The 16447-nt window shown below is 43.9% G+C and overlaps 1 protein-coding gene across 2 annotated transcripts in view; it reads left to right on the top strand.

The window, feature by feature from the left end:
• Astn1 (astrotactin 1) overlaps positions 1 to 16447 on the top strand; it is a 321086-nt gene that overhangs the window by 198128 nt on the left and 106511 nt on the right. The gene's annotated exons all lie outside the window — the stretch shown is intronic.

The raw sequence follows: 16447 nt of genomic DNA, 5'->3' as shown, positions 1-16447 counted from the left end.
CCACATGACTATCTGCTCCAACTCCCATCATCTTGGCCGGTATAAACAGTGTCATCTACCCTGCCTTCTCCCAGATGGGAAATCTGGGGACAAGTCCTCCTTATTCCCCTGCAGATACCCTACCCACCTTCTCATTCACATTACTCACCAGATCCAATGCAGTCATATCGAAAGTGTCTCTGGAGACTGTTTGCTTCTTTCCTTTGCCAAGTTGATGTCCCCCTCCTTGTCCCAAGACAATACTCAAGTATCCTTAGACATTATTAATGTCTTTCTAACTGCCCTCATGGTCATTGCACACACCTCTGAAAAACAGGAGAAAAGGAGGCTGTAAGGGGATCCCATCTGGGAAGTGGAGGTGTTTCTGGTAGCGCGGAGTGGCAGGGGTAAACTGTGGAATGTGCAGTTTCTGCAGGGAAAGTGAATAGTTGCATTGTGTGTTCTCACAGGAAAGGCAAAAGGGCAAGGAGAGAAAAAGGAAAAGTCTGGATTCCAAGCATGTAGCTTGGATTGTACCAAATAGGGACTGGGAAGTCAAAAGAGCAGGGTATGATGATGGGATAAGAGGGGCTCATTAGATAGGTGTCTCTGAACTACTGGCCTCAGGTCAAATCTGATTTCCCATCCATTTTTATAAAGTTGTCCTGTTAACATGCTGATACTCACTCATTTAGGTGTTATCTATGGGCTGTTTCCATGATATCGTGTCAACATCATGTGGCTGCAACACACATTACAAGACCTATACCGCTAACCACATTCATCATTGACCCTTTAACAGGAAAGGCTTGGCAACCCCTGCATCACATGAGAACCTCTCAACCTCAGAACTACTGGCATCTGTTATGGGGTTATCTTGTCATTGATACGATATACTCCAATGCCCTGGCATTCATCCACTACGTATATGTAGCAGCCAACACCCAATCTGTGTAGGTCAAAAGTGTCTGCAAACACAAGTCAGGAGAAGCCTAGATACCATACCACCCCCTTGTGCTCTCTCTCTCTCTCTCTCTCTCTCTCTCTCTCTCTCTCTCTCACACACACACACACACACACACACACACACACACACACTGTGAACTTCTGCACTGATAGGAATCAATGTAGGAATCTGCTGATACAGGGGAATGGCAGCCATAATGATAACAGCATGTCCATATTGCTGCCTATGTCCCTGCCCCTGGGGGTCACATTAGATGCTTTAACTTCTTCAAATTTGTCCACAATCCTATGAGATAGATACTGTCCCATTATTACTTTCCAATGAGGTTAGAATGGTTATAATTGCACACACAAGGGAATGAGACAAGGAGGTAAGACTTTTCTCAAGGTCAGCTGGCCAATGAGTCAAATCTGTGTTCTGAACTCTCTACCTAACATATGTGTCCACGAAACTCTCCTGATTGTTGACAGAGGGAATTTGATGCTTTTTTGGTGGTGCAGTGGCCATGAAGCTATAGAAAATAAGACACCATGGGCTAACCTCTTCTCCTCATTTCAGAGCCATTTTTGCTTTATTCTAAGCACGAGAGCTAGAGCATCTCACTAGGTGCTACCCTATGAATCGCTCCATCCTTGTCCTGTAACAGTCAGATATAACGTGGGTTGCCAAGGTGGTTGCTTTTCTCTGTGCTAATGTTGTTTATTTATTTACCAAAATTTAAAAGTAGTGACCTCTGATGCTCCTCTCTACCATGAAGTAGATTTGAACTCCTTTCTGGCGTGGAGCCCACTTAATTTTCTGCCTGGACTTTAACACCACTTCTGGTATCTTCCTGGTTAGTTTGTGGCCAGCAAGTGTATGTGTTGTGACGGGAATTAAGAGCAAGATGAACCTGGAAGACAACCATAAATGGAGACACTCCTTTGGGGGGCAAGAGAGTGAGTATGGGAATCAGCCTCAGGGACCGTCCTACCAGGGCTCAGCCACCACCTCAACCTTTCTCTCTGTTCTCAACCTTTGGAATTTGTCAGGGTTTTCTTGTGAATAGTAAAGGTGACTGGTCACCTCTACAGCAAGAAAATGCCCCCATTTCTTCCCTTCAGAAAATAACCTGGACAAGAAAGAGAGAGAGCAAAATAGCAAGGACTAAAGATTATGGTTTGAAAGTAAGTTTATCCATGTAGTAGTAAGCAGGGATCTAGTAGGGCTAATGGAGTCAGAAGGACAAAATTAAGCCCTTCACACATGTCCAGGAGGGAGGTGTTCAGTACTGGACACAGGAAGCAGGTATGGTTGAGGGAATGAAGCCTGCACGCTCTTGTGGAATATTATTTAACTGTGCAAAGATGTGTTATATTTGTTTATGCTGCATTTGTTTAATAATGTAAGGATGTGTGATTAATTATGTAAAGATGTGTTGCATTTGTTTTTACCTTGCTGTCTAAGGCATCTGATTGGCCTAATAAGAAGCTGAACATCCAAGAGACAGAAGAGAGATAGGTGAGAATGGCAGGCAGAGAATAAATAGGAGGAGGAATCTAGGCTCCAAAGAAAAAGAACAAGAGAGAACAGGGAGAGAAAGAGGGAGGTCCTTGGAGCCAGCCAGGCAGTTACCAGACAGTCACTGGAGGAAGCCCGAAAGTAAGATATACAGAAAACAAAAGGTAAAAAACCTGAGGCAGAAGGTAGATCAAGAGACTCAGGTTAATTTAAGTTAAAAGAGCTAGTCAGAAATGAGCCTGAGATAGGCCAAGCATTCATAACTAACAAAAAGTCTCCATGTCATGACTTGCAAGCTGGTTGATCTCCCCGCCCCCTAGTCAAAAAAAAAATACCTGGTAGAGCACACCTGTTGCTTTGGCTTTGGGCTAGTATCTAAGGCACCCACTCCCTTTGTAACAATAAGCTACAAATATGTGTGTGTGTGTAGGGGGGAATAATGGAAGCATGATCTTGTTGTTCAGACCTTCCTGGTTCACTCATTCTAGCCCAGCGTCCCTGTTTGATCAGCCTACCTTCTTTTTAACAGTACAGTGACTGCCAAGAGCAGGGAACAGAGAGAAGGAAGACAAAACTTCAGTGACCTTGAGGACTGGAATCACAGAAAGCTAGGATGGGTGTGGGAAAAGGCACAGAGCAGAGCAGTGGGTGGGTAGCAGGGCTAAGAGTGTAGCAGTGCTGAGAGAGACGGACGAATAGTGGGGGGGAAGAGCAAAGAGGGGGTGCAGACACATGCTGAGCTGGCACAGGTAAGTGGAGACAGATCTGTAGTCCCTGGCATTTTTTTTTCTTGCCCTAGCATAGACTAGCTCTGCTGTCTAGACCTTGCTTGGCCCGAGAGAGGGGAACATGGAAGAGTTCTTTTGCTACGATCAGAACAGGCAAGTCTCCCCTGGATGGACAGGTGTGTGCAGAAAACAAGCCATCGGCTTTGAAGCAGATGAGTACTTGCAGGAGACAGAGGCAGCGAGCTGCTTCTTCACGGGGCCTAACGCAGGGTGTGAGCAGGGATGAGAGAGGCATGGGTGAAGGCAGTAAGTCAGGCTGCAGGGGCAGACTGGCATAGGGGCAATTCCTGAGGAGTTCAGTCAAGAACATGCTCGGAGAGGAGCATGAGCACAGATTCGGCACTGAAAGAGAAGAGAACAGCAACTGGTACCCTGGTGGCGGGGTGGATCTATGATGGGCCTTCAGAATTGTTTCCAATGGTGCCAGACGATTAGACCTTTACCTTCACCTTTGCCTCCCACATTGACTTCTCATTGAATGTGAACTCTGAGGAGCAGGTCACTGCTAGGCTAAGCAACTCTCTTCTGCTAAAGGCAGGCCACAGAAGTGGCATGGTGGTATTCAGTGTCCTCTCATACCCCTATCCTGAGAATACTGAGGAACTGACGGTGTGTCTGTGTGGTAGCCCAGAGTCCAAGAACAGAATGGTCCAGTGAGAATATGAGTATTCCCCTTACTCCTTGGCCTATGTGCCAACCTCTGAGGCATGCGAGTCTCATCTGACTGCGGCTAAGGACATGTTGTACAGACTCAATAGGATCTGTGTGTACAGGAAAGGGCCGAGGAGATGGTGTCATGGGGGCCTGTGTGAATCTCACTTAGAATGTAGCAGTCTGATCAATCATAGACTTCATGATATAAATCCAGGGAATTCAGTGACAGGCTGGGGAGTACACAGATAAGAGGGACCAGAGGTTGGTTAGTTATAGAAGTTCTTGGAGATGTGTAGACTAGAGAAGAAGTAAAAGGAAATATCCAAACAAATGTGGCAAGAGCATGAGCCTGGCTTGGCTTTGCCCCAGGAAGGAAAACTGAAGCTCATGAGAAGGGTGCATATTTCAGCTGAGATGCTTTTAAACGAGCCAGCCATAGTGACACACACTTGCAATCCCAGCACTGCCTCAAAGAAAAGAAGGGAAGAATGCTAAACACCATAACACTGTCTCAAAATAGAATGCTTTGCACCGGGAAGCACGGTCTCCCACCCTTTGGCACTGAGAATGAAGTTCACGTTAGGTGCACGTGGCAGTGGCTTCGTCATGAGACATGTAAGAGCTATGTCCAACCTCGCGACCGTGTGACACGACACTGTCATCTGTAAAGTTCGTGCTTGAAAACCACACATGAGGATTACAGAAAAAATCACGAGACGTCTTGCAATATTTTAAGCAAGCTTCTGATTTGCGTTGGGTTGTATCTGTAGCTGTCCTTGGCTGCAAGTAGCCCACAGGCTGCATGTTGGACATGCCTGCCAGAAGCCTAAGCCTTCGCATTGTATGATCTCACAGAGAAATCCAGTCTGCCTTTGGAGACTATAATAATCTCAATACTCCCCCAAAGAGCCCAGTCTCTAAACCTTTTCTGTGTGATGGCCCCCTGACCTCCTGATAAAGCAACGACTTTGCTTTCCAGTGGTTGTAATGGAGGCAAAGTCTGTTCAACCCCTCAGAGTGGTACTTACCATCCCCTGTCACTCAAATCGGAGAGCAAGAAAAATCAAAAGCCAAACACTTCAGAATGGCACTTTCAAACTGTTCCATTCTTGTTACTGTCTGTCCTGAACAATTACAGCCTCCGCTTTTTGTTGCTGGCTACTGCACCCGTGGTGTGGAGGGAGAGTAAGGCCCTGTGTTGGAGCATGCTAAAATCCCATAGAAATGGCAAAGCACTCCCAGTGTCTGTGAGGCAGGAGGGCAGGCTCTGCCACCGCAGCCTCTTCCTCTGTCTTGCCTCTGGCTGGGCTGTTACAATTGCTGGACTTCCACAAGGCTCCGCTCTCAGTCAGTCAGCTTGACAGAATGGATTAGGCTCCAGCCAGAACATTCAACAGCAGCACAGCCCAACGGTGGCGATCCCAGCAGCTGTCATTTGTAGGAGTGAAATTGAGACTGCTGGGAGATGCGTGAGGGACAGCCACGGGGATCTGAAACCTTTTATTAGTCCAGAAGCCTGAAGCTGCCCACCACTGAGCCCAAGTCCAAGGTCAGAGTAAATACTTTCTAAGTTTCTGAAAGAGAGGGAGAGGAAGAGAGAGAGAGAGAGAGAGAGAGAGAGAGAGAGAGAGAGAGAGAGAGAGAGAGAGCACTGCACAGGGAGCCTGTGGTATGAGAAGCAGAAAACAAATGTTGAGTTGATGAGCAAGTTGCCTTCAGGGAAAAAAAAAAAGGTCTCTACAAGGAAGCATCCCCAAACTCCCAATCAGAAAAAGTTAAGACGAGAACAACTTAGTATGTGTGAGCTTTAACTATGTCTGTGAACATTCTTCAAAGGAAAGATAAGAGCAGCGAGTGCCGAAGGAGTTAATGCTGCCAGAAGGATTGAGTGGGATAAAAATGTGTTTACTAATATACCAGGGAAAAGGCAGCACTTGGGGAAAATAGGCCCACAAATAAGTAAAAGGGATTGAAATCTGCTGCCAGTCTAACAAGACCAGAAGTCTGAATTATGTTTTCCTATCTGCCTTTTACATGAAAAATAACAAGGAGCCGCCAGTGGGGATGGCAGGGACAGTGCGCGGAGTCCTCTGGGCTCTGCACAGCTCTCAGGTGGCCTGCGCTGAATCCTGAGCTTGGCATGCATGCTGTTCACTGACCTGCCTATGTCCGGCCTTACCCCAGGCCCTGGTCTCCCAGGACTCCCGTACATCTGTCCTGTTGTTTCATATACCTTGGCCAATCTAACCCCGTCGTCAGTCCTAACCCCATCCTCAAGTTCCTCTCCAAGGGGGTTGGAGCCCCCCTTTTATCATTAGAAGTCACACCCTAGCATCATCATTGCTGTCTTTCTCCCCATTGGGAACCCTGGGCAAGTCCATTCTGTTTTCCAGTCTAGCCTCCTTTGGGGGATCCCACGTTAGTGCTCAAATTTGGATTTCTTTTCCTGTCCATTTCTTTACCCTCCCTGTACCATCCCCCATTGCTTACTTCCCTGGTTTTGCATAAATACATGCATACATATTCAACCCACGAATCGAATTCCTCAAGGCCCAGACCTTTTGTCTCCAAGTGTTTCTGGTTCCATGCTTGAAGTTGATTGACTATTCTCAATTTCACCTTAAAATCTTGTGGAAATGCAAACAAGTCGGTGTCTACACCTCTTCTAGGGTACACTAAGTCAGATGTTTCCGGGTGTTTCAGGATCCCAGGTAGTTCAGGAGCCAGTGATTCATTGTTAAAGCCACTAATACTGTGATCCTTAAACTCCCCTCCTGTATCAGCAGGGTCAGTAGCACGACAGAACTTACTAGAAATGCAGGTTCTTCAGCTCACTTCCAACCTACTGACTCAGAAGTTCTGAGGTGGGAGCCCCAAATTTACATTTTAATAAGGCCTTTGGGTGACCTGGGTGCATGCTGAAATTAGAAATTCACTACTTGACTAGAGGCTTGCCAAGAAGCAGTCACTGAGTTGAAGTATTCGGCCAGATTCCTCTGACCCTTAGGGAGCAGGGCCTCATTACTTCAAGAATTAGTGCCATTAATAAAGCCACACCTTTAGGATCTTGCTGTCTTTCTTCTTTCTACATCTTTCCACCCAAGCCCCACATATGTCACAGGGCTCTTCTGTGTGTAAGGAAATCCAAGGTGCTATCGCATGCTTATCCGACCACTGAGCCTTAGGGCGGGGCCGTGTAGAGTTTTCCTTTCCTGACCCGATGGAGCACACTAGGTCCTCTTCCTCTGTTCTGCTCACCTGGTCTTTCCGGTCTCACCTTTGTTGGCTGCCGCTCTGTCTGTGCCCCACAAAGTTATCCTCTGGAACTGTTGACTTTACCCATGGCAGAATCTTTGTCCTGGTCCTTTTATCTCTGAACCCAGAGACTGCCTTAAACTACCCCTATTCCTCAGTGACTGTCTTGAGCAATCAGAGAGAGAGAAAGAGAGAGAGAGAGAGAGAGAGAGAGAGAGAGAGAGAGAGAGAGAGAGAGAGAGAGTGAGAGAGAGAGAGACTACGCCCTGGGAGGCAAGGTCTCTCTAAGGGTCACATCTATCACCAAATTCGTCCATCTTTTTCCTCTTGCTTGCACAATGTCAGCTATTACTTTATCCCTGAGTTTTAATCCATGTGTCCTGCTTTCCGAGATGCAGAGTACTGATGTCACTACTCGTCTGCTCAGAATCTCTCCTAGCTCTCTACTTGCCACAAAAATAGAGATTCACTTTCCGGTACCATCACCATATACCTGTGCAATTTACTCCCCCACCTCTTAACGGCGCCTATGTTACATTGATTACTGCTCCCTTAGTTGCTTCTGGTGCCCTTCATGTCTTTGTCCTCACTGTTCCTTCTGCAGCGCATCTTCTCTCCTCTCTGGACCACAAATATCTGGGTTCAGCTCGTTCTCCAAAGTGTATCTAAACTGGCTCTTCCTGCATGAGTCTTTTCTTTTTCTATGACCTTTGAACCCTGACTCTATTACATTAGCTGCAAGTTTGGGCTAATGTTATCTAGCTTTCCTCAGCCTTACTTTCACCATACATTAAGTGGGACCAATACAGTCGTTGTTCTCTATGGCTCTTAATGAGAGTTGATATAATAAATGCGAAGCACTTGCTCAGTGATTATTAGTTAACACACAATAAATCGTGGCTTTTGCTTGTTCAGTCATAACAGCTGACAAACTAAACGCCATGGTTTGTTTACTTGTCATCTTTATCCCATCGGACCATGATCCAGGACAAGGACCCAGCCTTTTATCTGTGTCCCCGAACTCTCCACAGTGGCTGCTCATCAGAGGTACATAATAGATGCTTGGGGAATGATTTACTGCATTAATGGAGTCCTCGATGGCAAATAACGCCTATTAATCATTTCAATGTCCCTTGACAATGTTTAGCAAAGTGTTTTTACGTGGCAATTGGTTAATTAATATTTTCAAGTAAATAAATAAATGAACAAATGGATGAACAGTTCAATTAAAAGCAAAGCTTGCTAAATATATATTGAATTGAAATAAATTGGTAGATAGGGGAGGGCTTTGGGAAAATACTAAAATACAAATTATGTTTCTTGACAGATATTTTATTCCTCTTTCGCTTATTTACATGATTAATCACAGTAACACAGTGATCTGTGCCTCCCGCTGTAAATTTTGTGTCCTTATTCATCTCCCTTCTCTTCAGTTAGTACTATTTACTTGCCTAACTTCCCACAGGAACTTAATACGTGCATTTGTGGAGAAGGAGAAGGACCCAGGTCCGTGGCTTCTCTTGTACTAGGAGGTCACATTGTGCCAAGAGTAGATGTTGAACCATTTTACTTGTACAGCAGTGAATTTATGCAGACCCGTTGCCAAGTTCTTATCTTGTTCATTTGCGACTAAAGTTGGATGTCAGGGACACACAGCAGACTATGTGGAGAAAGCGAGACTAACAAGCTTTTAGGAAGATTGAACTTGAGACCCTGGTTGCATTAGCCCAGAATACAAACCTATTGAGCCTCTAGATGCAGAATTCACTGAGAAAAGGTGGGAGCAAACTTTAATTCAGAAAATGACAACAGCTCCTCTGTTGTCAGGCATTGTCCTGAAATTTCTACTTATTCATTCATTTAATCTTCTTATAGTTCCCTGAGAAATAGTTTTTTGACTATTATCATCTATCCACAAAAAAAGGGGGAGTCCTGGAAGGGCAAAGTATCTACTTGTATCAGGTTTGTGTGGCTGGCAAACTTTGGCTGCCAAGGTACTCAAATCTAGACCTTGGATTTGAATAGCGATTGTCTTACTCCAGAACTCCAGACAACACAGGGGCTATCCCAAGACCTTTAAAGGTGGCTCGTCTGAATGACTGCAGGCCTGATGAAGGTCTGTAAGGAGCCTGCACCTAGCTGGCAATGCTTTGCATTAATGCTTTCTTATTTGCAGCGCTTGCCATAGGGTAAGGGAAAAACAGCACAACAGTTCTAAATCCCACCAGTTATCTGGCCTCTAAACTCCACAAAAAATACTGTATCTGTGCAATATGCATAACGTGAGTTCTGTGACTGTATGTGTGACTTGGGTCACATCTGCATGGCTGTGTGTAAACACCTGTACTTGTGGATGTGTTCATACATGTAGAACAACATCAATTTGGGGTGCTGCTGTGTGATGGTTTGAACAAGAATGGCCCCCATTCAGACTCAAATACATGAGTGTTTGGCTCATTAGGGAGTGACACTACGTGATAGGGATTAGGAGGTGTGGCCTTATTAGAGAAAGTGTGTCGCTAAGGGATAGTAGGCATTGGGGTTTCAGATGTTCAAGTCCAGTGTCTCTCTCTCTCCTGCTGCCTGCAGATCTGGATGTAGAACTCTCACTTCCTCCAGCACTATGCTTGCCTGTATGCTGCCATGTTTCCTGCCTTGCTGATCATGGGTATCTGAAACTATAAATAAGTCCCAATTACATGCTTTTCTTATTAAGAGTTGCCATGGTTCTTTTTGGAATCCTATTCTCTTTGGCTGGATACCTTGCTCAGCCTAGATATAGTAGGGAGGGCCTTGGACTTTTCACAAAGCAATGTGCCTTACCCTCTCTTAGATTGGGGTGGACTGGGAAGGTGTGTGAAAGGAATGGGAGGAGGGGAGGGAATGGGAATTTGGATTGGTATTTTTTTTTAAATCTAATAAATTAAAAAAAATGTTGTTCTTGACTGAAAACAAAAAAGAGTTGCCATGGTCATGGTGTCTCTTCACAGCATTAGAACATTGACTAAGACATACTGAATTAATGGAAATTTTGATCAACAGAAGTCAAAATGACTGATAGGTTTTTATTAAAATGAATCTATATTACCTATGACAGTAAGAAGATTTGGGATATCTTAGTTTACCAATAAAGAACTCAATATGCTCTCCTCCTCAGTATAATTCATCATTCAGTATCATATAAATGAGTTCCATTGAGTTCTTAGGATGCAGTACTATTTCTGCTTTAATGGCAGTTACATTTTGTAAAACACCAATATATGAAGGTTGGCTTGGCTGAAAGATCAGTAATTCCCTGAAGTGCCTGCTTTAGAACCATCTGTTTTACTTTCTGAAATATTTGTATCTGGCCCGACTCTAGATGTGTGGAATAAGCGAACCCAAAATTTGGAATCCTTACAGTCAAATCAGGGTCAACCTGATGTACCCTAAAGTTTGGGAAATATTTTGGTAAGTGTCACTTTTGAGTGATGTAGAGATAAAGGAGACTCGGTGTTCGTGTCGGGGATCGAATATTTCAAAAGGAGCTGAGAAGTAAGTGATTGCAATACTATTGTGCCGTCTGACCTTGTCCTAGAAAAGACAGGCCAAGGAAAACGGGCATCTTCCTGTGGACTGAAGACAACATTCTTCAGTTCTGAAAATTCTGCATCAGTGGATGGTCTTCACTTAGAGAGCCACACCCACGGTTATTCATCATTCCTGGATTTAGACCCAAGGCTATGTTTATACATTTTCTTCTGTAGTTCTCATTCCATGATGGTGAGATGAAGAGAACAGCCATGACAGAAAGTAGAGCATGGGATACGTGATAACCCTCGTCTCTGCCCCTTACTATCTACGCAACCGAAAGCAACTGAGTGAACCTTACCAGATCTGCTTGCCTCTGCATAGTGGCTACACAGCTGAGATGCTTGTAGGAGGCTATGAGATTTACATGGATGCCTCTGAGTGTGGTGCTTGCCTGACACATGATAGTGGTTCAATAAATAGCAGCTAGTATTACCAACCTCTTCTGACTCATTCAAGACTATTTTTTTTCTCCTTTTGCCTTAAATAATTCTGAATCCCAAAATATTCAGGAGAACTTCAAGGCCAACTTTCCCCATCTGAGGACACAAGAACTTCTGCCTTATATGATTTTTCTTAACTCAAAGATCATGCAGACTTTCTCCCTGTAAGTCAGGTGGTAGGAAGCAAAGTAGTAGTGTCTTCTGTGTTGTTGGAGCTCACTTCCTATGTTCTCCAACTTGCTATTTTTGACAAAAAAAAAAGCCAAGCATGAATTTTAATTTTGTTCATATGTATATTTTTGCTTATTGCTACTTTGGTGGGTTAGGAGAGGTCAAAGTTGTGTCCCAGGATCCCCAAATCTAAGGAGCAAAGTAAATTTTCTTCAGTGTTGCATTTTCAAAATCATTTTATATACTTCCAAAAAATGTCTTCAGGGAAAACCTCATTTTAAGTAGTGGAAGACGGCTCAGGGGGCAAGGTGTCTGCTTTGCAAGCTTGATGATCTGAGCTCAGATCCCCAGAGCCCACACAGAAGCCTGAGGCATGGTGGGAACATCTGTGATCCCAGTGCTTCTGAGACGAGAAGGACATGGAGGTAGCTTTCCAAAAGCTTCTGGATGGGCTAGTCTTGTGCATTCAGCAGTGAGCAGGTGAACGAGAGGCACCTTGTTTAATCGAGGTGAAAGGTGAGGACCACCTCATGAGGATTTCCTCTTATTCCTATATTAGTCTTGTGACGTATGTGTGCCTGTGGTCACACACATCATTCACACAATACAAAGATTTAAAATTTCAATTTAACACTTAGAACCATCATTTTAACACAGTTTTAACCATAATAGTTAAAATTCACTTATCCCAGAGTTATAGGAAGTTGGTTGCACATCTTTGAAGAAAATCCTTCCACTGTGTGCAGTGGATGACATAGGCGTTATGATGGAGGAGACAATCAAGTCACACACAGGCAGGGATGTGGCAGTTTCTCACTGCACCATCTTTAAATAAAATAATTTATGTAAAGCATATTCATATTCACACATAAAATATAGAATGGAAACTACTGCAAAAAGCTGAATTAAAATTAAACCCAAGATTCTTAATGATTTGAAATTTATTTATGCATGCTTCATTCAGCAATAGCAAGGGTACATATGAAGACAGTGGGGGCTCTGTGATGTTCTTTCTTTGCTTGAGGTCATAAGACCTGGAGAGAGTTTGGATTATAGGCTCCATTTAGGGCGTCTACCTTACAGCCCATTGCCTGCTCAATGCCAAGGGTGAACTGATATGCCTGACAGTCAGGAACAGAAACTTCCTATGCCTCGTTATCATCAGAAGGCCAAGCAATAGTCAAACAGGCAATGGGTGGGTGTGATGGGGGAAGTTTTGAATCTGAGTGCCTTTTTTATCTTTTGTCTCAGTTGCATAGAGAGAGGATATTGGCTAGAGGCTGAAGGGTCAAGTGTCAGAGGTTCAGGGAGAAAGAAAGTGTTAAATAGTGGTCTAGAGAGAGGGAAGGTTAATGGACAAAGGAAATGGAACTTGATCAGTGAGAAGTATTCAGAGCACCTTCTCTTGTGTGACATCGAAATGGAGCCACATGGTCATGGGTTTTAACCAGTGTTGAAGTGTTGCAGAAAAGTATGTAGAGGCAGTGTAGGGTTGTGGAGACTGAGGTCAACATGACAATGAAGTATTGTAGCAACCAATGACAGAATTTAGTCTTAGTTTATAGAAATAGAGTATATGAGGTGGGTGGAGGTCAGGGAAATGGTGGATGAATGGACTCTCTAAATCAGGACAGTAGAATATTGTCAGACGTCAGAAATGAGGCAAGAAGGCAAGTGATGAAGGTTGGATACTGGAATTCTTGAACTCAAAACCAGTGGTGGGGTCCAGAGATTGCTGAGCCTGCTTTCCTGTAGAAACAAGAACAGCCGGGAGTGGCATCACCTGCCATAGGCTGGGCCCTCTTCATCAGGTAACAATTAAGAAAATCCTCTCCAGCCTGCATCCCAATCTTGTAGAGGCGTTTTTCTTTATCGAAGCTGCCTTCTCTCTGATGACTCTAGTTTGTGTCAAGTTGACATAAAACTAGCCAGCATAAGCATTGACAGGACAACCTTAGTGAATACTGAGATAACTAAAAATGATAGAAACCTTGGCAAGAACAAAGGTCCAGACTGTGAGGGGCGGCAGGAAGAGGGAGGATCGTGTGTCTGTGGCGTGACTGTAGTGAGGTGGAGAGGTGGGTAGAATGGCCTGATTTTAAGTCATGAACTCTCTAAAGTCATGGAGTTAACAGTTGATGAAACCTGGCTATACAACTCCTTAGTCTAGCTGCTGAGCCAAGCTCCTAACTACTTTGCTAGTTACTGAGAACCATGGTTTTTTTTACATATCAAAACTACTAATTCATATGTTTACCTGTGAATAAACATTGAACAATGGATGTAGTCTCATGAACATTTCATTTTATAGCCCATGAGATTCACATGTTACAAGATAACAAGTTTATAAAACATACCATCATCACGATTTATTTTTATATATGACATTAGAAAAGCATTCTGTATTCACCTAATGGAAATGGGAACTATAATGGATCGCAAATAGTACAATTAAGTTTATTCTACGTGTCATAAGCTGTACAAAAGATGTGTTCCTTGACAATCAAGCACTAACGTGTCCCACACAAATTGATTCCTTGCTAATCCAGTAAGGTTTTATGCACATATTTTATTTTCTCCATCAAAATAGTCTAACACTCACTAAATTCAACAACCATTGCATTTGCCGACCTTGCTGACTAGTACCATAAATCCGTTACTACTAGCTTCAAATGGGCTCTGAAATTGTCCAGTGACTGACATCTGTACATTTCATAGATGGTTAGACTAGGTTGTGAAAATCCAGTGATGTATTGAGGTCATGCAGTTCAATAACTATCCCACCCAGGACTAAAGCCAGGTCTGTCCAACCCTCAATCATTTGTGTGATGCAGTGACCACCAAGGACATAACAGCTAGCATGCCCTTTACAGACGGTGAGGGTGACATGTTATCTGAATTCTGAATACATTTATTATTGTTCTAGATTCTGTGAAGAAAAACCTTGAAATTTAGGAAGTTATTCTTAATCTAAATGTAAATAGTATACAAGGTGCTGTATAGTATTAGTCATCTACAGCACACAATGATGATAGTTGGGGATGCACTATTTACTAGTTCAAACACTGTTAGTACTCCCTAATAGTATATATTAAGCATAACACAAATTGGGGAAAGGGAGGATTCTAGGAAGAGAGTATCTGCAAAGGCCCTGAGGCTATAATGGATCACATACACACTTTGGCTGCTATTATCCATTATTATCCTTATTACTTTGGATGATGACTCTCATCTACCCACCATTCCCTTTTGATGCCCTTCACAATAAAGTCTATCACCTGATATTCTAGCCAAAGGCTTTGATCTCTGTTTCCAGTGCCCTGTTTCTATTCAATAGAAAATCAGAGTTAGCACTCGGGCATATAAAGGGTCCCACAGTAATCCCTCTTTGCAGTAATCCCCACACATAGCAGACTGGTCACACAGGGTTTTCTTACTCATTTACATCCTAGTTTACACAGGGGAGGAAATAGCAAAATAATCAGAAACAAAGACAAACAGCCAGTTAAGTTCACAGCCAACTAACCTGTGGCCCAACACATCCTTGGGACTGGGAGGGCTGGGGCGGGTGGAGATAGAATTGTCAACAGAAGCTGAAAGCTGAGACATTGTCAGTGCTGAGAGAAGAGCAAATAGGCTGTGGACATTGTCTAACACCTAAACAGAAAAAGAAAGGCAACGAAAGGTTCCTAATGTTTTTGCATTGCGTAGTTCCGTGTGTACCCTGCTGGCTACCATGCCACCATTCCAGTGAGATCTGTGGTGGCCCCCATTCTGCTCCTGTCTGAAGCAATGACTCTAAGACAGTTGCTGACTTGGCCTGAGTGGGCCTACATGGAGGCCATCTGGGGCTGCTCAAATGGGAGGGGAAGGTTTTAGGGCTTTGATTTGTCAGCATAAAAATCATGCAGCAAGTAAAAAAAAAAAAAGTTATATTCTGACATTGGATTCTGCCCATTTTCCTGACCCAAGACAGTGCAGGTGCATCGCCCAATGCAGCACAAAGAATGGCTGCATAGCCAAGAGGAAATAGGAGATTAAGTGCTCCTTCTATGGGAGGTCCTGCACCACATGTGGCCTGACACTGCCTTGGCCTAATCTGTTCCACTCAGCAGTGCTGGCCAGTCCTGCTGGAGGCTTCAGTAGAGAAGAAGCTGAGGTTAAAAGCTCTGGTTTGATTAACAGTGGCTGCCATCTCCCAACTTTCACCCTGAAGAACCAATGTGACTTGTAACCTGCTTAGATGCCTCTGGGTCCTGGCCCACAATCTGATCAAGAGGCCTAGGATATGCCAAGCAATTATTCTATACTTATCAGTTTCACAATGATGAAGAGAGCTTGCTCTTCAGAGGATGTGGAGACTTGAGCTGTGGCTGTTAAAGGCATCCCCCCTTCCATGTACTTTAGCAATGGAGAGGGGGAGACAAAGTTCATGGTGTGAACAGTAAAGGAGCGGGACATTTTCTAGCAGCCTGTAGACCTCTGGCTTCTAGCCTCAAGAGGCAGCTTTGCTGTGAGCCGGGATGGGCTTGCGTTGGGACCAGCACATTTTTCTTTTTTGTCATGCCTCAAGGAGGTCTAATAACAGAAACCTTTCCATTTGGGGTTGGTCCCAGATCTTCAGCTTCAGAATATTTTTGGTCTTTTATATCTACTTCCTCATTACTTCCTGCTATTCTTGAATCACGATGTAGCCACCCTAGTGCTGTAAGCCAAGTTCCCCATTATTCCAGGCCTTGCCAAACACGCAGCCTTCTCTTCTCTGGATAGTTCAGCCAATATGAAGCATGCACCCTGTAACTCCACCCCTCTTCCTTGCTAACACTCTCTACCATTTATCTAAACAAATATGTGCTCCTTCAGAGAGATTCCTTGAAGGGCAGGAATTTTCTTAGTTCAATTTCCTTGCTTAACACCGCATTTAACACACAATAGACCTCCAGAAATATTTGGTAAATGAATCAAATTAGAATCCCTATCTTTGGCAGATCATCCCTGATTAATGGGGAAAAAAATGTTTCTTTTTTTTTTTGCCTTTGCTAGTAAGATCCGCAGCTCCCTGAAATGTTTAGCAATTTTAAGATGTTCTCTTCCCTGTGTCTTGGTGATTAGTGTCAATA

The sequence above is a fragment of the Myodes glareolus genome, chromosome 5 (assembly GCF_982192425.1).
Source record: "Myodes glareolus chromosome 5, mMyoGla1.1, whole genome shotgun sequence".
NCBI classification, from domain to species: domain Eukaryota; kingdom Metazoa; phylum Chordata; class Mammalia; order Rodentia; family Cricetidae; genus Myodes; species Myodes glareolus.
This window is presented reverse-complemented; position numbering and strand designations above follow the sequence as displayed.